The sequence below is a fragment of the Chiloscyllium punctatum genome, chromosome 11, assembly GCF_047496795.1.
Source record: "Chiloscyllium punctatum isolate Juve2018m chromosome 11, sChiPun1.3, whole genome shotgun sequence".
Taxonomy (NCBI): Eukaryota; Metazoa; Chordata; class Chondrichthyes; order Orectolobiformes; family Hemiscylliidae; genus Chiloscyllium; species Chiloscyllium punctatum.
The window spans coordinates 40,318,846-40,342,669 of record NC_092749.1 but is presented as its reverse complement, the minus strand read 5'-3'; the positions used below and the strand labels follow the sequence as shown (position 1 = coordinate 40,342,669).

The 23,824-nt window shown below is 40.3% G+C and overlaps 1 long non-coding RNA gene across 1 annotated transcript in view; it reads right to left on the bottom strand.

Moving 5' to 3' along the window:
- The window catches only part of LOC140482922 (uncharacterized), a 118,136-nt gene that overhangs the window by 36,404 nt on the left and 57,908 nt on the right, over positions 1-23,824 (bottom strand). Inside the window, exon 3 of the long non-coding RNA XR_011961818.1 lies at positions 14,949-15,025. This is a non-coding gene — a long non-coding RNA (uncharacterized lncRNA). The remainder of the gene's footprint in view (positions 1-14,948; positions 15,026-23,824) is intronic.

Below are 23,824 nucleotides of genomic sequence, written 5' to 3'. Positions count from 1 at the left end.
AGGCGACTGACTGTGTGGAGTTTGCACATTCTCCCCGTGCCTGCGTGGGTTTCCTCCGGGTGCTCCGGTTTCCTCCCACAGTCCAAAGATGTGCAGGTCAGGTGAATTGGCCATGCTAAATTGCCCGTAGTGTTAGGTAAAGGGGTAAATCTAGGGGAATGGGTGGGTTGTGCTTCGGCGAGTCGGTGTGGACTTGTTGGGCCAAAGGGCCTGTTTCCACACTGTAAGTAATCTAATCTAATCTAATCTAATTCACCACAGGATAAAAAAGAAGCCCAAGAGGGTGGAAAGGAGGTGAAAGGCCTCAGGTATTTTGACTGTAACAGTGCCGATGGTTTCAGAAAGGCACTGGGAAAAGGTGTTTTCACTGCCAGAAAGTTGGCCACATAAAGTCACAGTGCTGGGTGTTAAAGAAAGGCACTGTGGGAAAAGATGAGGTAAAAGAAGCTAAGCCAGTGGCGTTAGTGAAGGTAGCAGAGGACACCCCCAAGAAGAGCTGAGGAGCTGCAGGAGAGTGCACAGCCAAGGCGCGGGCTGGGTATGGAGTTAGTACCTGATCACTACAAAGAATTCACCTCTGTGGGTAAAGTTTACTCAGAAAGAACAGGGGGAGAAGGGCAAGAAGTTATCATTTTGAGAGATACAGGATCTAACCAGTCACTGATAGTAAGGGACGAGCGAAAATGCACTCTTTCTGACCTGTTACCCAAAAGTGTCATAATTTGTGGGATGGATGGACAGAAATTTAGCACTCTCCTATGTCAGATAAGGTTTGAGTGCCAACTCAAGACTAGGGAAGTTACAGTGGGAGCGATTGACTGAGTGTCAGTTCCAGGAATTCAGTTTTTTTTCTTGGGAACGATTTGGCAGGATCCAAGGTGGGAGTGACGCCCCTTGTTGTGGAGACCAAGAAACTGAGGAGTTAACCAGAAATATCCTGGTATTTTCCCAGACTATGTGGTAACCAGATCTCACTATCATAAGTCACAGCACAAAGCAAAAAGTAAAGAGTAAGATGAAGGAGTTGAGGTTCAGTTAGTGGATACCCTGTTTGACGTAATGGTACAGGAAAAACCTGAACAGGCAGAGAGTCAGACAGAAGTGTTCAGTCCTGAAATGTTAAGGATTTGCAACAGAAAGGCAAGACGTTAAAAGATATATATGTGGATGCGTACTCCGAAAAGGAGGCAGAGAATATTCCAGAGGGTTATTATCTGAAAGATAGAAATCCTAAAACAGAAATGGAGACCACAGCAGATTAATGCAGAGGAGAAATGGGACAAAGTGCACCAGATTGTGTTGCTGATAGCATACTGACAGGAGGTGTTACAGGTTCATCCCATGAACTATATCTAGGAGGTCACCTAGGTGTATGAAAGACTCAGGCTAAGGTACAAAAACATTTTTAGTGACCTGGAATGCACAAGGTATGGTTAACATTCACTGTACATTTCATACATGCCAAATGGTAAGTAAGCCACAGGCGGTAATAAAACCAGAGCCTTTGTTGCCAATTCCTGCATTTGAAGAACCCTTCACACAGGTTATAGTTGATTGTGTAGGTCCCCTCCTCAGAACTAAAGGCGGGAACGAGTACTTGTTAACCATAATGGATGTGTCTACCAGATTTCCAGAGGCAATTCCATTATGGAGTATCAAGGCAAAAATGGTAGTAGAGACATTAGTAGCTCTCTTCATACAGTATGGTCTACCCAGAGAGATTCAGTCGGACCAAGGGTCAAATTTTACTACTAGGCTGTTTAAGGAAGTAATGGATAGCTTAGGTATACAGTGCTTTAAATCCAGTGCGTATCATCCTGAATCCCAGGGAGCTTTAGAAAGGTGGCATCAGATCTTGAAGACCATGTTGAGAGCTACTGTCAGGATTCCCAAATGATTGGGATAAAGATATCCCATTCGTATTGTTTTCCATTAGAGATGGCCCAAATGAACCTACTCAGTTCACTTCCTTCAAGTTAATATTCAGGCAGGAAGTGAGAGACCCTTTGAAATTAACTGAAGAAAAATTGACAGGACCCAAGTCAGAGATCTCACACTTAGATTATGTATCGGAGGTGAGGGAGAAACTAAATCAGTAGGTGAGTAAAGAGTATACAATGTAGAATAAAGCAGGTGGCAGATAAAAGGTCGGAGACGTGGACATTTTCCCAAGTGTTAGTGCTGTCACCAGTGATAGGAAATCCCTTCAAAGCCAGGTTTAGTGGTCCCTATCAAATTGAGAAAAAGTTGAGTCAAAGAACTGTCTAGTAAAGATGCCAGATAGGAAAAAAAGGTATTGCGTATGTCATGTGAACATGCTGAAACCGTATTGTACTCGAGATAAAGAACTGGAGAAACTGGTGTTAGTGACTGCTCTGTAGAGTGAGGAATCAAATCCAGATGATGTGGATTTTAATGTGCCTCAAAATAGACTAGAAAATGAAGAAGTCCTTGAGGAGTGGGATAGGTTAGTAAGCTAGCTGTCTCAGGAGCATAGGACACAGTTGAAAGATTTGTTACTGCAGTATAAGGACATATGTAAGAATCAGATGGGGAGGACTAATGCTTTTGTACATGAATTGACATAGGGAATACTGCTCCGATAAGACAACACCCTGATTGACTGAATCCTTTCAAAGCCAGCCAAGTCCAAATGGAGGTGGAGGCCATGTTCAATGAGGACATCATCGAACCAAGCTAGAGCAAGTGGAATTTGCTGATTATCTTAATTCCCAAACCGGATGAGACTGAACGTTTCTGCATGGATTATCGGAAGGGCAATGCCATTACAAAATCAGACTCATGTCCAATCCAAGGACTGTATTGAGAAAGTCAGACAAGCTGGTTACATCACCAAGTTGGACTTAATGTGTGGTTACTGGCACGTACCTTTAGAGAGTCAGCGAAAGAAATTTCTGCGTTTCTCACCCCAAATGGACTATGTCAGTTTAAAGAGATGCCCTTTGGAATGAAGAACGTATCCGTCACATTCATGAAGACTCATGAAGAGGGTTGTAGCTGGGTTAGTCTATTTGGATGATGTAGTGATCTTTAGTAAGTCGTGGAAAGATCACATGATACAGTTTGCAGAGCTCTTTGGACAACTACAAGAAGCCAAACTGGTGATAAACTTTAATAAAACTGAAAGCAGAAGTGACGTTCTTGGGACATAACATTGGTCATGGAAAGTTGACCCCACGGAACGCAAAGATGAAGGCCATTAATAAATTTCCACGACCAACCTCGATGAAAGAGATGCTTTGATTCTTAGGACTCAGCGGATTCTATCGGAAGTTTGTTCCAAACTTCATCAGTGTAGTGGCACCGTTAACTGATTTGCTGAAGAAGAGCACAAAGTTTCGATGGACAGAACAATGCCAGGAGGCAATTGATCATTTGAACCACCTAAACAGTTATAGCTACACCAAACTTTTCAAAACCTTTTAAAGTCACCATCGATGCTAGTGACATAAAAGAGTTGGAGCTGTACTCCTACAGGAAGATGTGGATGGTATTGAACCGCTAGTTGGTTATTTTTCAAAGAAGCTCAACACCCACCAGAGGAAATACTCCACGATCGAAAAAGAACTATTGAGTTTGGTACTGGCCTTCCAACATTTTAATATATATGTCATGAATGATGTGTCAGAGATGATTGTGTACACGGATCACTATTTGCTTACCTTCTTAGAACACTTTGAAGATAAGAATATGAGACTATTTCATTGGACTCTTATGTTACAGACTTTTAATTTAAAAATCATACATGTTGCAGGTAGTAAGAATACAATTGCAGATGCGTTATTGCAGATTTAACTGATAAAGTTTAGATGAGATTTGTATTGATTTAATATTTTATATATACATGTCATATGGGAAGAAGTTTAGGTGAACTTGGATTCGAGTTATCGGTATGTTAGGGTAATGTGTTTAAAGAATAGAAAAAAAAATGAAGCCATCTTTTCATTATGATGGTTCATTTTTTTCTTAAGGGGGGCGGTGCTATGAAAATGTGGGTGTACTGTACTTTTAAGAGAGTTTAAAGAGAGTAGAACAATCTACAGCACCAAGTGTTCTGATTAAGATACAGTGTAACATGTGGTCCAGCAGCTAGGGTAGCTGGTTGCCTGGAGGCAAAAACAAATTTGAATTAGGCCAAACAGTTTAAATTACACTCCCAAAAAAAACAAATTCCAATCAAGTTTGAATTTAGTATATTGACAATATTAAAAACCAATGACACAATCTGATGCTTTGGAGGTTTAAGACCGGGAAAAATTAAATAGTTCTTGGCCTCTCAGATTTTCACATATTACTGCACGGGATAAATCTTTTCTGTGTTGCTGGTTAAGTTAAGAATGAGGGTTTACCCCGTGTCGTAACACAAGTGTGATATTATCAATTTTGACCAAAAAAGGATAGATCTGGGTACTTTCTAGATGGTGTGAAGTTAAATGCAGCGGATATCCAAAAAGACATAGAGGGGATTCAGGTGCATAGGCGTTTAAAATGTCACAAACAGGACCAAACAACCTCAAGAAAGTTAATAGAATTCTGGCCTTTATACTTAGAGGACTGGAGTATAAGGATGCAGAAGTTTATTACAGTTAGATTCCATTACTGTGAGCATCAAGTTGCCAGGATGAATGCAGCTTTTATCTTATAGCTGTCATAACTACGTCAGACTATGATGTTATATTTATTTATTCTTTCACAGAGGCGATCATCACTGGATAGGCCAGCATGCATTGCCAATCCCTAATTACCTTTGAGGTAAGGTGGTGGCCATCACATACTGAATGTGCTGCAGATCATTGTGCTGTTTGGAAGGCTGCTTACGAAATAGTGATGGAAGGGCAAGATCACTGAGCTAGCAATTCAAAACAATCTAGGCTAATATGGGTTCAAATCCTATCAGATCTGGTAGAATTTAAATCAAACAAATCAATGTGGAATTAAAAGCTGGTCTCAGTAAAGGTAACTGTAAAACCATTGTTGGTTCATTAATGTCCCTTATTATCTATGTGTCACCAGACCCACAGCAACATAGTTGATGCTAACCTGACCTAGCAGGTCTTTTAGCTTTATCAAACCTGCTGCAGAAAAGTCGACACCAACACATCAATTACCTTCCTGTAAGGCAAGAACAACCAGTCAGATAACAGTCAAGGTCAACAATATCTCCGAATGAGTAAGAATGGTAGAGGATTGGAATCAAGCTAAAAATGGGAGACAAATATAAGGGAAACAAAGAAGTTCGCGTGGAAGGAAGCAATGTGGAAACTAGAGAGTAACAAGATACCGCTAACAGTCTAGAGCCAAGGGAAACTCCATCGATCATAGAATTTTGAAGAACACCACATAGATGTGGCCAATGCAAATAAAACCAACTGAAAAGAAATTCCAAGTGTCAGCTTTGAAATTTTGAATAAATTTGATCAGATCAAATGCCTTTTCAAATTAGACAAGCCAGTTTGTACTTGAGTGCATTGATGGTCATGATGGAGACACGATATCCAAATCTTAAAACATATTGAGTGCTCCTATAGGTAAAAGCCTGGGTGGATTCAATATCCAGAGACATGTATTTTTGGCAAAAGGATCTGTGATGTTCTGCGGTAGTCAACAGCATGTAGACAATGAAGATATTGTGTTAATGAAAAACAGTCAAAATAAAATACTACTATTAACAACAAACCACTAAGAGGTAGGCAGACCTGACAGTGCACTAAGAACTGGATAGGTATCTTGTTTTGTAATCCTGCTGCAGCAACTATAGCTAAATGACCAGGAGAATTACATACAATAATATTTTCATTCGCATAGGTTACACTTGACTAGAAAATAAGAATATGTTGTGTATTTTATAGTACAAGTTATAGCATGTCATGTGCCAAAAAGAATCTTTAATACATTGAACCAACATCAAATATTTGTATAACAGAAAGATTACAACATCAAGATTACAACATCACAGAAACTGAGAGATTTTTTTCATTAAAAACATTATCATGCATAATAGAGATAATGGGTCCAATTAGCCAGTGAACCATTAATATCCAGTAGATGTTTGTCCACCTTCCACATTATTTCAATCTGAAAGAATTAGCTTGAACTGATATGAAGTGGTGTGGGAAAATCCAGGGAAATAGTACCTTTTTCTAAAGCTGACACGACCCTGAACAACTTTGGAGGAAGGTTCCTCTGGCCACATAAAAGCTCTTATTTGAGTTGTGCTCTGTAAATAAGTCATTTGTAATGTTTGCCCAAGATTAAGACATAGGTTTAAATTGTCCAAATAGCCAGCAACTGTTACAACAGAGGGAAATAGTGCTCTGTGCGCAAAGGCTCAAGTATTAACTATGGTCCTGCATTCATGTGGGGAATGTGAGTGGTGTGCTTAAGGGCTTTGCCCCCAAGCAGAAAGAAGGTTAAAAGTTAAAACAAATTGGTACTTGCATTGATAGAACACAACATTATGTTCGATATTTCAAATTATTGCCTTCACTGGCCAGAATTCTATTCTAATGTTGAGTGTCTCAACAGCAGGTTGTCTGCATGATCCACAGCAAGTTTTACTGGAGGACAGTGGGCAGTCAGCTAATTAGTTGTCATCGCGGCTGCCATTCCATTAAGGATAGTCGCCTAACCCAAGAGTTGTAGATCAACTGAAAAGCTGGCAGCTTTGCAATCTCAGTTGTGCTGCCAGTTGTGCAGAAGTGAGACTCCTTCATGAACTAAAGAGACTGGATGATTTCAGACCTAAGATAATGAGACGCAACTAGTGTTTACTAAGAGCCTACTCACTGCTGATTATATGCTGGCAGCGGTAGGAACTGGCCCTTAATTGGTCACAAGTCACTCAAGTAACATGGCCTGGTAGTGAGAAGGCAATGGGCTCTCTTCTCTTCTCCCTGCCTTCTTCTGTCATCTTACAGCAGCCGTGTCTCCCAACCCATAGCCAAGGGATTGGTAAAATCCATTCCATTGAGTTACATTCGAAGTACAGTGAATGTTGGTGTGACTGTTCAATTTTACTCTTTCCCCACACTTATCGTACAGACTTGCATGTTCTGAAAACTCACACTGAAACAATTAACAACTGACGTACACTCACGATGCGAATCTTGGGGGTGCAGGGGACAATTTCATTGTTTGCAGATGATACAAAACTTTGAAGAATTTGTAAACTGAGGAGGAGGATAGTATGGAACTCCAAAAGGACATAGACAAGTTGATAGTGTAGACATTTAGATGGCAGATGAGGATTAAAGCAGAGAAACATGGGGTGATGTATTTTGGTAAGAAGAACCATTATATTAAGAGACAGTATAAAATAGAAGATACGGTTCTAAGTGGAATGCTGAAGCAAATGGACCTGTGTGTGTATATATATTATATATATATATGTGAGGATAGCAGGGTAGGTGGAGAGAACAGTAAGTAAAGCAAACAATATGTTCAGCTTTATTTTTAAGGGAACAATTGTAAGAGCAAGGAAGTATTGTTGAATGTGTATAAGACACTTGTTAGACTTCAGCTGGACTATTGTGTACTGGACGTTGAGTTCCCTTGGTCACATTATATGGATGTGAATGCATTGGAGAGAGTACAGAAGCAGTTTGCAAGAATTATTCTGTTATGAAGATAGTTTGGAGAAGTTGGGACTGTTCTCCTTAGAGAGAAGAGTTTTCAAAATCATGGATAGAGTGGAAAGGGAATAACTATTCCTGCTTGTAAAATGCACAAGAATGAGAGGGCATATACTTATAGTGATTTGCAAAAGAGGCAAGGGTGAAAAGAAGAACCCTTTACACACAGTGACTGGGTATGGTGTGAAATCCACTGTTTGGAAATGTAGTGGAGGCAACTGAGCTATCCAAGAGAGCATTGGATAATTATTTGGATAAAATAATGTGTAGGGATAGGGGAAGAAAGCAGATTTACATTAAATAATGATACTCTCTTCAAAGAGCTGGTACAGGCACAAATGGCCTCCTTCTGTGCCATAAGACTTCTTTGATTCTGCAGCATAGTAGCCAAAATCAGATTCCTAGAGTTACACCTAACTTCATTCTTCAAAGTCAGAATAATCTTTGATCATTCATTGATAGTCTTCAGATAAAATATATTTGATAAAAGTCAGATTTAATATTCCTTGATAAGCCTTCAGCAAAGGTCAGTTGCTCCCAGATTTGGGAGTATCAGTAGGCTTTTCACCTCCTTCACCCAAGACTCCTGGTGGCACTTTGGGAAGTATTTTTGCTTGTATAGTCTTCTGCATAAGGTGTTTGATTCTGGAAGAGTTAATGCCTGAGGAATACATTGACTTTCAACCAACATTTATGAGTGGGAGAGGAGCTCAGAATTCTTAAGGAATATTGACCCGCAATTTAGGACTCCTCATAGTCTTGGTAACAACATCAATCATATCAAAGTAACTTGTAGTTGATCATTATTATGAAATCAACTACATCTTGTTTAAGACAAATGCTTTTTCTCATTTGATATTAGAGGTTTTCCTCCTCCACACCAGACAAATTAAACTCTCTACAAGACAAACTAAAAGGAAAATGCTGGTAACTGTCCTATCTCAAGATATCAAGAGTGTGTTGCTGGAAAAGCACAGCAGGCCAGGCAGCATCCGAGGAGCAGGAGAATCATTGTTTCAGGCATAACCCCTTCATCAGGAACGAGGCCTGATGCCTCATTCCTGATTAAGGACTTATGTCTAAAACGTCAATTCTCCTGTTCCTCGAATGCTGCCTGACCTGCTGTGCTTTTCCAGCACCACATTCTCGACTTTGATCTCCAAAATCTGCAGTCCTCACTTTCTCCCATCTCATGATGACCAAGAATGCAGCCAACTCATACAGCAGCGGTGAGAATATATCATACAACATGAGGCCAGTGATGGCCACTGCCTGATCTTCCAACACTCTCCCACGGGCAACCTCTTTTTCTCCACTGCATAACACTTTTCTGAATGGTAGCAGCTCCAGCAGCCAGAATTCTCATTTCCTTTCAGGACAGCTTTAAGTACAACTGGCAAATAACAATATTGAGCATCTACTGATGCATGTGGCTATTGAACAGTGTTGCTAGCGTAAGCTACGTGAAATTATCATTGCTATTAGTAGCAGGAGGGTGGGATGCTGCTTGTGCTGCACGAATAGATGGAGGAGTTGGGGAAGGGTGTTTGGTAATGATGCATCTTGACTCCTATGACCATTTCTAGCAGTTATACTATTTTGATGCCCTCAACACGCCCAACACCCCCACACCCACAACAGCATCCTTTCTTGGAGAGGGGAAACACTGAAGCAATCATGTATCTCCAAAGAAATCATTCCCAAGATATATGCAGTACTTTATATGAAACAATGGTGCATGATATATATCACTGTATCATTAGGTGGAAAACATAAAAATTAGACTTTCAAGAATTATTCATAAAGATGGTGCATTCTTAATAAAATAGACTATTACAATTTCACCATAATATTCTTACCAACTTTCTGTTGGAGGTTCTTACATTGGGCTCTAACTAATTCTAGTTCTAGGTAATATCATATCTCCATGTATTTATTGGAACATTGGACAGCCTGTACAGTAGATTAGCTGTATGCACAGATAACAATAAGCATCCAGTAAGTTGAAACACAGTTAAAATGGAATATGTTCTACCTTAACATGTAATAGCTTGTGTTAAGTAATAACTTATTATACTTATTAAAGAGACATTGTAATTTCCAGCTGCGCAATTTCCATTGCAATGGATATCATCATTAAGCAACATTAAAAAATAATTAGAAAAATAAGTGCAACAGCCTTGGGCACAAAATAAACTTTGCATGAAATTACAATTTCAGTTTGAAATGTGGGTATTATTCTGCCGGAGGATGTAAGTTGCCTGATGGAACCTGAGACAGAACCAGGAACTGCATGCAAAACTTTAACATTATATCATCACATCAGGATGGCTCATTTTGTTTCAATAATACCCAGAAAATATTTTGGCTTTGAAAATTGCCAAATATTGGGATCCTGCTTGTAATGCCTGGTTTAATAAGTTCATAACCCCAAGCCAAGGGGATAGTGCTGAGCAGAGGCAAATTAATTTTGCACAGGTAGAGAAGGAAAAGAGGTGAGTCAGTGTGCAGTCTTCCAAGTGGTTGATTGTACAACAGTACGGTTAGAGGCTGACTGGTAAACAGGCAGGTTTTGCACCAAGTACACCAGCTTTTCAGTGGTGAATCCAGAAATGTCTCCAACAAAGACCTGGATTTTCCCAGCCATCACCAATCTCTTTTCTTCCTATCCAATGTGCTTAATGTGCTATCACTTCCCAAATCCATACCCATCTTTCCCAGAACTCCATGTCTGAATTATTCCAATCAGGTTTAGATGTGTCCTTGTGATGCCAAAGCGCAAAAGACTATTGGCCAGGCACTGGAAAATGGGATTAGAATGGTTCGGTGTTTTTTTTATGTCTGGCACAGTCTCAATGGATAGAAGGGCCATTTCCTGTGCTGTAGACCTCTATGATTCTATGACAGAAAGGTAGCAAGGCAGGGAGACTTCAGGAAAGCAGCTCAGAGCTGAGGCCTGTGATGAAAGATCATGGCCCATGTTGAAGTGCTGGAAATTAAAGATCCACAAGGCTTCACATCATCAACAGCAACTATTTCCCAGCTCCTGCCAGCATCTGCATTAATCAGAGGTACTGGTAGAACGTATGAAGGGACTGCTTCCTATTGCCAGCGTTGGTGAATGCATAATGTGGTCAAGCCTATGCAGACAATACTTAAAAAGCAATATGCTAAAGTCAGGAGGTCAAGACCACAACCTACGGAGCACCTGGGTTGACTGAAGATTGTATGTGACAGTATAAAACTGGTTTGTGTCAGGTAGCTGTTTGCCATTTCATTTCATCAGCAGTACGGTAGAAAGGCGATTCAGGGAGATTTTTGGGTGAACCATTCATCTGCCAGTCCAAACAGAAGACAAAGCAACAGGCATCAGAGAAAAAGAGGTTACTGTTTTCAGAGATATTATGGAAAGCTCTTTGCTAAATCTCAAAAGTTCCACAAAAAAATCCTTTCTGTTGTTTAAAACCTCTTGTATCACCTAAGAGCGCCTAGTTTTGATCAGTCCAAGGCTGCAAGTCAGAGTCAAACATTCAAATTGCATCACCAAAAATCACAAGGAGATCATTGAGTATGTGTAGGAATTAACACAATGGCAGAGCAATCTGAGTAATAGAACCTATCACACTAAATTGTAAATAAAACCAGAAGCAATCAAGGAGATTTTAAAGACACATGAGGACATTTCCATGTAATGTTTTACTTATTCTGTGAAGGTACATCAAGACAGCCCTGGGTCATTTGATATCACCTTGATCTCATCACACTCAAATTGCTCAATATCTGTTTGAATGTTTGAGAACAGATTTTACCAGCACTTGTTTGAGCACAGTAAAATGTAACCACTGCAAATGGTCATTAAGCAAAAGAAGTTCAAAGAGGTTGACTTTGCTTTTACAAGTGATTTAAGGTTAAGCAAATAAGAGCTCATCAAGACGATGGTGATACATTATCAACAATCAAACTAGCGACCGATAGATATATTACAGAATGAAAACAACCAGGCCAAGAGATGAAGGCCCTTATCAGATTCCTGAAAGAGACCCAGCAGCCGGCCAGCCTCAGCTTGTCTTCCTGGCAGTTGGCGACAGGAGTTTTATCTTTCTCCCCTGTATCAGCAACACTAAGTGCTCACTCAAATCTTCAGATAAACCAATTAATATTTTGCTTTTAATTCAACCGTCTGCTTCACCAAAGCATCAAAATAAGCAGGCAGGAGTGGCATTTATGGAAAAAGTCAAACGCCCCAGAAGCAAAGTGTGCACCGAGTGACAAAAGTAATCAATTACAACTGATTAAATCACTACATCTCCGCGAAGGATGGTTTGCCTAAACACTGCCTCAAAAAGGAATGAATAAACGAATGAAGAGAGTTTTATGCTGCAGCCAGGCCACATTTAAATGGACAGGAATAGCAAGTGTGATACATTAGTCTTATGTCTGATTAGCAAATTATACTGGGATTTGGGACACATGAAGTGGGCTTCTCCAAAAACCTAGATTACAAAGCGAGACAGAAAAAAGACAATCAAATCTGCTCTTTAGTTATTTCATAGAACCCCTACAATGTGGAAACAGGCCACTTGTCCCAAGAAGTCCATACCAACCCTCCAAAGAGTACCCCACCCAGACCCATTCCCCTATTACCCTATGCATCTAGACTACACATTCCTGAACACTATAGGCTATTTAGCATGGCTACTTCATCTAACCTGCACATCTTTGAACTGTGGGAAGAAACCAGAGCACCTGGAGGAAACAAATACAGACACAGGGAGAATATGCAAACTCTACACAGACAGTCACCAAGGCTGGAATCAAACCCAAGTCCTTAGCGCTGTGAGGCAGCAGCGCTAACCACTGATCATTATGACTAATCAATCTATTCAGACATATTGCCATACAGCTCTGGAGCAGTTGGGACTTGAACACAGGCATCTTAACTCAAAGATAGGAACACTACTACTGTACCACAAGAGCTTATCTATTCTGGTCATTTGCTTTGACATAATAACATACACCTCTCTACACATCCTGCATTCATTACATCTTCATGACTCCAGTGGTGTCCATGATGACACAGCTCCCACAGCAAGCCTGACTGCACATGACTGCTTCCTTCTAAAGTTGGATCCTCTTCAGAAATTTTGAACAGATGCTATTTGGGTCAGCGAGTGACAACAGGAAAAAATTAGTTTTGCATTCAGCACTTCCATGAGCAGAAAGTGCTCCAAACTGCACTACAGTCAATTAAGTGAAATGTGGGCCACATTGCTATGAAGGATTAGCAGCCAACCTGCGGACAGCAAGCTCCAACCATCAGCAACAAAATAACTGTTTTTTGACATAATAAGATTGCCTGGATTCCAAAGTTCTTACCATTGAGACCATAAGATCATAAGATGTAAGAACAGACACAGAGTTTTCAGTGCATCACGTCTGCACCACCATTCAATGGGATCATGGCTGATCTGATTATCCTCAACTCCACTTTCTTGACTTTGCTGCTTAGACTTTTCTATTTTTATACTGCATTTCCTTTTGGATAAAACAATAATTTGCCTTCTCTATCGCTTGGTGAACTTATATGTTGATTTTTAGTGATTTATGCATGAGGACTCCAAAATCCCTCTGTGTTGTAGGTTTCTGAAATTTCTCTCCATTTAAAAAGAATTCAATTCTTCTATTCTTCCAGCCAAAATGCATAACCCACATTATATCCCATCTGACAGATTTTAGTCCACGTACTTAACCTGTCTATATCCCTCTGGAAATTCCTTACATCATTCTCACTACTTGCCTTCCACCTATTTTTGTTTCATCCACAAACCCAGGTATTGTACATGCATTTTCCTCATCCAAGTCATTAATATACATATAATAAATAATTATGGCTTCAACACTGATTCCAGTAGCACCCCACAAATTATTGGTTGCCATTCTCAAAATGCCACCCCTGTCCCACTTTCTGTCTTCCATTAATTAGCCAATCCTCTATCCACATTGATATACTACCCCTAACACTTTTAACTTATTCAGCAGTCTAACATGAGATTCCTTCCGAAACACTTTCTGAAAATCCAAATATATTACAATGACTGCTGCTCCCTTATCTCTACTGCTTGTTATCTCCTCAAAGAATTCAAATAAATTTGTCAGGCATGATTTCCCTTTCATGAAGCCATGCTGACTCTGCTTGATCATAGCATGCATTGCTAAATGGCCTGCTATTACATCCTTTATAGTATTTTCCAAATAACGGATGCTGAGCTAACTGGCCTATAGTTACCTGTGTTTTGTCTCCTTCCCTGTTAAATAAAGGTATCACATTGTCAGTTTTCTTATAATTTGGGACTTTTCCAGAATGCAGACTCTTGGAAGGTTAGCTTTAGATTTAGGTTTTATTGTCACGTGTACCAAGTAAGGGGTACAAGAATACGGGAAAAGTGATCGGCGTCGTCATACATGGCGCCATCTTAGGTACCAAGTACCCAGTTACAAACATTTAGTTACAGAAGTAGAGAAATAAAGAAATAAGTTAAAAATTTCAGGATTACAGTCTTCTCAGCAAATAAGTGGAAAACTAAAGAAATAAAGTTAAAATGTCAAACATTACAATCCTTTCTTGAGACATGAGCTTGCAGATGCTCCAAGCAGGGCTTCCCCAAGAGGGCTTGCTCTCTCCTGTGCTGGGCATTGCTTCTACCTTCACTGGGCATAAGACCTGTCTGGGTATAACAGGCTTTGCGATCTCATGCAACAGTTCAGCCACTGCCACTATTGTTGCTGACCATGGCTCCACACGCTAGGTCCCAGCCATTGTCAGACTCCATTGCTGCCGCTGCCTCCACGCACTGGGCCTATTCTCCTCCACGCAGACGTCACTCAAGGTCTGCTCAGGTTCACCCCTGATGCCAGCTGAGTTCAAGATGTAAGCAAGGCAGTTAAGAAACTAAGAAAAGAGGAATCAATGAGCTCTGGCTCAAGAACCCTACTCTGTTGCCATCTTGGATTACGTACTATTATCTCAGTATCTACTCCTTTCCATATCCTAGAATCTATCCTATCAAGACCAAGGGGCTTTGCTTCAAAATTGTCCTAAGGAATCTTTTACACCCACCTGGAAGGGCAGGCCTCAGTTCAACATCTCATCCAAAAGGCGTCACTTTTGACAGTGCAAGCCTTTGATAAATCTTGATTTTTTTTTATCAAGTTGTGGAATGGGATTTGAGCTCTCAATGTCTGGCATGGATTTCAAAGGATCAATAACTGAGACACGGCTGATCAAACCACACTTACTGACGAAGGTCTTGCACAAGCCCTGGTCTTTGCTGAGTCTGCTGATCTTAGTTGGATGGACAGTTGGCTTCATTCCCCTGGAATGAAAAAGAATCAATGTAGGTTTCCACTCGGTCACAATTTTAATCTCTTATTGATCAAGAATATGAATGCTTGATATATCCACCACTACCTGCCATGACGGAATGGCAGTTTAATATGCACTCTACAGGTATATAAATAAAGAATGGTTTTGGTGCAAGAGTTTGAGAGCTGGCTGACACCTGTGCATTGCATCAGAGAAGATCAGCAATTCCTGTGGAGAGACAATATGATGATCATGATGTATTACAGACTGTGCATGCACATGAAAATTTCAACTTCAAATGTATATCTGTGGTGGACAAATTCCTTTCTGTCCCTCAAAGACAGCTTGCCTTTCTCTTGTGGGAAAGGATAATAGCATAAATTACAAATAAGTTATGTTATTGTTTGACAGTAATGGGACTTGGATGTCGTATACCATGGTATTTAGAAGGCTTATGTGACAACACTTGAACCTATGAATCATGTCAATGCCTTGAAAGGATACAAAAGCTTCTTTGATAAACCACAACAGAGATAGTGATGGAACTCATTCTGTCTGCTGGAGTCTGCACAGATCGGAAAATTAGTAGACAATTAACTTTGATTTTAAATATGGCTGTGAAGTTGAATGAGAGAAATACAGCTAACATCGTGTCTTCAATTGTCGACATTTTCTAAGCTATGAGTCTCAAATTCTATTATTAGAATAATTATAAATTGACACAGGGAGCAGAATTTAGTGGTCGCAACAGCTTGCCAGTTCACTAGCTGGAGTCACTGGTAAGCGTGCTGTGACCTTTTCCAGTCTCAGGCAGGGGTTAGGTGTAAAATACAGGACAATTTCTACAGGCAGTGCGTCTCTGTGCCGGGCGCAAGATGCCTGAGAGAGTGACTATTATCCCCCCCCTACCATGCTCCACACCACAGACAGGCCTATGAGGATATTCCTGTAATCTTGTCCACAGAGTATAACCCCATGGTGCCACTGGGTTGAATACCAGCAATAACAGAGTGAAACCCGTAAGAAACCCTTAATTAGTCACTTAAAGACTTTAATTGGCCACCAGGCAGGAAGACAGTTCTTGTTATAACTGTGTAAAATCAGAAACACAACAGGCTCCCCACTATACATCTTTCTGCTCCATTATCTGGTCAGGGAAGCATTAAATGAAGTACATGGTGTTTGGATCTATCTTTCAATCTTGTGCAGTGATGTCAGAGTGTACCTGTTGCAAATATTTACAATAAGAATGTACCATTTACAATAGGAGTACATTGACAACAAAGGTAAAAAAAGTTTTATTTATTCAAAGCAGATTTCTTACTTTTTCTTGCACACAAGCCAGTGGCCTTCTTATAATACAGTGAGTTTAATTTTCTTTTGCTTCTTGACACAAGTCTTTTGGTAAAAAAATGATTGGGAAATCCTGGAAGGATATCATCCATCCCCAAGGGGTTATTGTTTGTGTCAGTGCTTTGGGATAACAATGGATGTGATGTTCACTATGCAAAACCCACTCTAGGCCATGATCATGTCCTTTCCCCACATTGAGTGCAATATGCTTTTTCAAATGTGCAGTGTGTTATATATAACTGAATAAGAAAATAAAATTTGGTTCGCAGAATGGTCATGTGGTATGACTAAGATACCTGGAAGTTGATATCTATGCATTCAGGATGAACACAAGTTCAAGAAGGCACCAATTTTGTTGAAAAACATTTAAGCAATCTTTTTTGCATTCACTAAAAATCAATCGTCTGACATATTTTGCATTGAAACACTTCAATGCATTGCAAACATGTCACTGTCACTCTGTGTCCTGTTGTAGTTTTTCTGCTTCCTCAACAACTGAGACACTATTTCTTTAACTGCTTTAGAATAATTGGAGTCTATTGCTATCTGGAAGAAACCGAAAACTCATTTCTGCAATCTACCAAAAAAGGGAAAGAGTTACAACTACAGGAAGAATGTTTCTGAAAGGATGAAACACAAGTGGATGTGTTTAAACTGGTTAGTAAAATATTGAAGGAACTAGGTGAGACTTGAGCTCATGTTCCTCGATCTTTAGCTTGGGTTGCTGGATAACTATTGAATTGATATTACCACTATGCTACCACCTCCCCTATTCAGGTAGGTAAATTAAGGAAAATTGGCCACTTAGGGAAACATGAAAACCAGTAACATCAATCAAGTGTGCCTCCTCATGGTTGATCAAAGAGCAATGTTAACTAATTCCTATGGGAACCTATAGGCTAAGATGGGGGATACTCCGACTAAAGAGAGAAATGTAGATCCAAAGGATTAAACCCTGCAGGGGAGAGGAAAGGTAGTAGAAAAAGTTGTAAAAGACTGAAAGAAATTTAAAAACCGTTGATATTTATGCCATACAGCTTTTTTTTTATATCAAAGTAGAGCGGTGTGATTTAACACAGGTTTGAAAACTCCAGAAGCATAGTCAGGCTATTGCCCTGAGAATACTTCCAGATGATAGCCTCCAACTGTTTCAGCTTCACACTCACTGCAATATAACTACAACTGGTGCACAGCAGCATTTAAAAAGTTGCCAAATTTCATTCTTTTATCTTTTTATGGTTAGTGAAGACTGACTTTGAACAACTGTTTGGTGATTTTAAAATTTAACTGGCTGCTGATTAAAACACCATGGTAATAAAAATGACCAATGGAAAACAAGATTCTTTTGCCAGTGCCTCATCATCAAGGAAGCTTCAGATCAGCACATATCATATAACCATGTCCAAACATCGCCCACACTAAAAAATGGTTAGCTTTATTAAAGCTTTCAAACAGCCATTTTTGATGAGACTCAGAAGTCTTCAACAATAAAACGCTGATTAAGCAACTCCTTGTTGTAGCTGTCAAGCAATCCTGGGCACAAGTCAGCTAGTTAATCCTCGGACATTCAGTCTTACTTAAGATAATAGGCAAAAGATGAGGCAAAATTGACCCAGAAGTTAAAGGTCGTGCCCCCCCCAGGGGTTTGACCTATTCATTTGTAATCTGCAATGAGTGGTGCTGTCTAAAAGACTTCTTCCCCCAGACATCTGCCATTATCCTCCAGAAAGGAGTTAACACAGATTGCCAACATTCATTGCAGAATTCTTATGTTGATGGCTGAGACTTGCTTCAGCTGGCTAATATTTAATTTTGTTTTACGTTTAAGGAAGAGAAGACCCAGAAGTAAAAAGAGAGAACAGGATGGAGACCATCAAGGCTATGCTTCCATATAAACAATGGCTGACTGTTTTCATCATTTCTATGGCTCATTTCCCTCCAAGACATCAAAGAAAAGAAAACAAATGCAGGATGCTTACTCCCTTTAAATAATGTTAGGACACACCATCTTTCAAGTCTTCTATTATTTCTGGGACCTTGTAGCAATACAGCAATGTTTACTGTTACAGTCCTTGTCCGGTTCAGCTCATTATTTACTTAAGGGGGAAGTCAACTGTAGGAGGAGGTACTTTCAATTTAACGTCTTTATCCATTTGTTTGTTTTTCATTGTTTTCTTATAAGCATTCTGTTTCTGAATAGAGGGCCTTAGTTGAAACAGGGCTCCCCTGAGAGATAAGAATATAGATAGTTCAATCAAAGGAACCTGCTGTGTTGACATCAGGTGAGAGAGAGGTGGCCTTGAGGAGTGAGTCCAATAGCCAGTGTCAGTATGGAAGGGTCTTATAAAACAACTGGGTCTTATCGTTTTCTTTGTAGCACAGCTCCTGAATGATATTTATCATAAATAGACAAAAATTATGCTCATGTGAGGCAGGAAGTAGGTACAAAATGGATGAGTCAAGAGTATGGTGCTGGAAAAGCACAGCAGGTCAGGCAGCATCCGAGGACCAGGGAAATAGATGTTTTGGGCAAAAGCCCTTCATCAGAAATGGGCTTTTGCCTGAAATGTCGATTTTCCTGCTCCTCAGATGCTGCCTGACCTGCTGTGCTTTTCTAGCACCACACACTTGACTCTAATCTCCAGCATCTGCAGTCCTCACTTTCACCTACAAGTGGATGGGATAAACCAACAGAGAACAATTCTTCAGCACACTGATGTCACTGAACAGCAATCACATGATGTAGAACAGTTGGTACGGATGGCGAGTTAAAATGGCTGTTCTCCCAATGTGCTTACAATCCTAATCTTCATTCTGTCACACACTGAAATTTAATCAGAAAAAAGTTTCCTTTCCTGACAGGAGTGAGGGTCTAATTTAAATAGCAGGCAGGACAGCATAGTGGCTCAATGGTTAGCACTGCTGCCTCTCAGCGCCAGGGACCTGGGTTAGATTCTAGCCGTGAGTGACTGTGTGGAGTTTTGTTCATTCTCCCTTTGTCTGTATGGGTTTCTGCCATGTATAATGGTTTCCTCCCAAAGATGTGCCGGTTAGGTGGAGTAGCCATGGTAAATGTGGGATTATGGGGGTGGGTCTTATGTGGGATGCTCTTCAGAGGGTTAGTGCAGATTCAATTGGCTGAATGGCCTCTATCTGCTCTGAAGGGATCCTAGGTCTGACTGATTTGAATTTTAACAATTGGCCCAATTAAGGCCTACAGATTCTTTAATCCAAGTGAGCAGGTTTTAATGGAACAATTGGAATCTTGTTTATTGGCTGGAGTGTACTCTGGGAATCCTGCTAGGTGAGATGGCGTGGGTTTCCTCCCACAGTCCAAAGATGTGCAGGTCAGGTGAATTGGCTATGCTAAATTGCCCGTACTGTTAGGTTAGGGGTATGGGTGGGTTGCGCTTCGGTGGGGCGGTGTGGAGTTGTTGGGCCGAAGGGCCTGTTTCCACACTGTAAGTAATCTAATCTAATCTAATCTAATGGCACCTGATCAGAGGGCAGCAGCTGTCATGGAGAGCACCCACCAGTGGGGGAATGGTGGTAATTGTCAGCATTGTACCCACCTGAGGCTCAGAATCTTAAAAGGATTTGCTTTTTGGAATTCTGACATTTTGACTTCTGATGTGATTTTGAGTATCAGCAGTGATGAACAGAAATCTTACCTGGGTATTAAATTTCCACTTAAGGGCATTCTTGCATTTGTGCCATGGAGGACCTTTCCCAGGGATATGCTTAGAAATGGAGGCTTCATAGAGGCAGCTATTATGAAGCAGCTGTTGGTTCAGTAGTGGAAGGAGCTCCATCTCCCAAACAGGGGCCCAGAAGCAAAAAAGGCCTCACTAAAATGTCTGGCTGAAGGGGTATATGTTGAAGTGCCTCATAGTGATTATGCAGCCTCAGTGGCATCCATATCTCCCTGTTCAGCTGCCAAAATTCCAGGGGTGCCAACCCTCTCATTCTGCAGCATCAGGAACCCAATCATTGGACAGTGAGTTGCTACCTCCCAGGAAAATAGCAAAGCCAGCCTCGTTGCACAAAATTGTGGGCTCACAATTCTAGCATTGGTGTTCTGATCTGTTGACTACAGTCTGCCTTTGTCATTATTTCAATAAATCTTTCTCCCACCTCTTTAACATTACATAAATCTATAACTCCTTCAATCAAATGACCATCTGAGAGCACCACATACTCCCCTATCATTCTAAACTTCAAGCCTGTTTTTATGATCTCAAGACATCAAAAGGAATCTGCATTGCAACCATTATAGCTTTTGGATCACTACCTCAGGGTATGGTGCTGGTTTCATGGTAATGTCTCTAAACCAGAAATGCAGCCTAATGTTCAAGGGACTTCGGTTCAACACATTTTTAAAAAGTTAGTTGAAAAGTGACCACATTAACATTGTTGTAAAAATCCAACTGTTGCACTAATGCCCTTTCAGGAAGGAAATCTGTTATCTGTACCTGGTCTGGTGTACATGTGACTTCAGACCCACAGCAATGCAGTTGACTCTCAACCATATCCTGAAATGGCTTAACAACCCACTCAATGAGAAGGGGCAATTAGGGACAGGCAATAAATGCTGGCCCAGCTAGTGACACCCACATCGCATGAACAAATAAACAAAAGCTTCTTCTTTTCTGGTACTGTTGCATTCTTTAAAACAAACAATAATAAAAATGAAACTTGTCAAAATGTATCAAGGTTAATGCTCAGTGCAATCTTTCCAAAACTAAACATAGGTTTTCCCAGTGGAAATGCGTTAAAACAAAGTAGAATGTTTTTGACAAACACTGGCCAACTGAGCGATACTAAAACCCAGCAGAAAGCTACACAAGCTGCATCTAATCTGATATGAATGTGTCTGACACACAAGGGGAGTCCTGTTCATTTGGACGGACAGTTAATATTAGGCTGTCTGCCCATGGGCTACAAGTTGTTCACAGGTGTTCTCAAGGATAAACAGCTGCTGTGTGCTGCAATTTGAACAGCACAAAGTGGTACTTTGCCTCCAGGTGGGGGAGGGGAAAAACAGCTCCAGCAAGAAACTGGAGACAGTCTGCTTCAGGAACAACACTGTTAAGCAGGATTTTATTGCCTCACCTATTCGTCTCACTGGATTACTTGACCTGACCACTTGGACAAAATCAGATGAATGAAATATACAAGAAAATCATTCAGCAATTCCAGCCTTGAGTGGTTGATTTTTTTTTCTCTTTACTTCCTGCCAACATCTGCTACTTTCAGCAAATGTATTCTAAACATCTGGAAAAGTCAGTAATTAATCCTTGATCGTTTGTTTGAAGCAAAAGTTCAATTATGAGTCTGAAATTTTAAGAAGAATGGAGATAAGCAGCGAAATGGAAAACCTGCATTTTCATACCATACCCTGACTGACTTCAGAACATGGAAAGTCAATGAGGTACTTTTGCACTGTAGTCACTCTATTTAATTCCATTCACCCTGCATCTAATTTTAAGCCATTTAATTCAAGCACCCCCATTTGACACATCTTCGCCAAATTAACAGGAGTTAATTGCAGCTCCAGGCACCACATCATTGTCAATATTCGAAATGGGGAAAGCAGTCCTTTTCCTTTGTCTCTCCTCAATTTTGGATGGCATGGGCTTTTTAAGCAAAGGTTCCATTGATGGTGGCAACTCTCTGGGACCTTAAACAACTATTTTTCATCTTCACCATTACAGCCTCCTTAAAGCTCTGCACTCTCCTATTTTCAGCTAATGCTCACACATACATGCCTCTTGGAACTCCAGAATAGTGAACAAGAGTGAGTACGCTGACTTTATCCCATGGTCCATGGCGAATGAGGTGACCCCTAGCATTTCTAGAATTCATGTCTAAGTAACTTGTAATAGGCAATAAAGTGGTAGAGGCATGTGCAATCATAACATTTAAAAGGCATCTGGATGGGTATATGCTGGCAAATGGGACTGGGTCAGATTGAGATGTCTGATTAGTGACTTGGACTGAAGGATCTGTTTCCGTGCTGTATGGCTCTGTGACAACACAAAAAGTGGCTACTCAGCCCATCAGATTCATGCTGACACACTGCAAGAGTAACTCAATTGGTCCCAGTACCCATTCTTTCATCATAGCCCTGCAAATTCTTTCCCTTCCAGTACTTATCCAAAGCCCATTTAAAAGCAATGATTGAATCTGCCTTCATCTCCCTTAAGGCAATGTATTCACAATCATAACCACTTAGTGTATAAAAAGATTACTACATACCACTTTTGTTTTATTTTGTGACTCTCCTTAAAGCTGTGTCCTCTGGTTCTTCAGTATTTGCCAACAGGGAAATATCTCTTTACTTACAGTGTCTAGACCCCTGTAATGTTTGAACACCACAAGAAAATTGCCTCATAACCCTTTCCAAGAATAATCACAAAATTTTCAATCTACTGACATCACTGGAGTCCCTAATTTTTGGAACCATTCTCACAGATCTTCTTTGCAGCCTTTATAAAGTCTACACAATCTTTTGAAAATAGGGTGCCCAGAATTTACACAATACTCCATAAATGCCTCTGCTTTTAAAACTCAGAATCCCTTTGGCTTTTTTAGTCCGTTTCTCAACCTGCTTTATTAACTTCAATTATTTGTGTACATACAATACGTCCAATGTGCTATCTTTAAAGTTATACTTGTTACCATACATTGCCTCCCCTCCTTCTTTTGACCAGAATATATCACTTCACACTGCATTCGCTGAATGTATCACTTCAGACTTTAAGTTTATCATTATCTTCCTCTCAATTGACCCTTCCAACCTTGGACTTAATTGTCAGGGGGAGAGGTGGGAAGGTGACACTCTAGCCCACAACCTCCCACTATATCATATTGCCTCCATGTGCCTTTCAGACCCTCTCTGAGGTATATTCCAGCTCTAGTATTCAGAAATATTTAATAACCACTGTCCATTTCTTGATCCTTAAACTTCAGTTAGTTAATGGTTTATTGGTGCTACTATGATGTCTTTGTTACAGGGCTATCAGGGGCACCAATGTGCCTAATATGTTGTTATTTGATCAATCTCTTTGCAAATAATGACTCTTGTGTGAGATAACCACTGCAGGTAAACAATGAAGTTTAATCTAAATTTGGTAGATTAAAACATATCCTAGCAACTTTTAAGATACAAATTTGTATTACCATGCTTCTTTTCAGCATCATTCATATTTTGTGCAATAAGAATGACATACCAGGTGTAATTTAATGTAGGCTTTAGCCCACCAGCGTAAAACCTAGACGAGGGTGAAGCTCCCAGTCACCTTCACCAAGGATTATTGCTTAATCCCCAGAGACAGGGTGAGTGGGAATAGATTGGGTTCAAAGGGAGAAAGTCCCTGACAAGGAGAGTCCAATGTAAGGAGATGGGTTAGGGTCTCAGTGGGTACCTCCTTCCTGATGTCAGGACACTCGATTA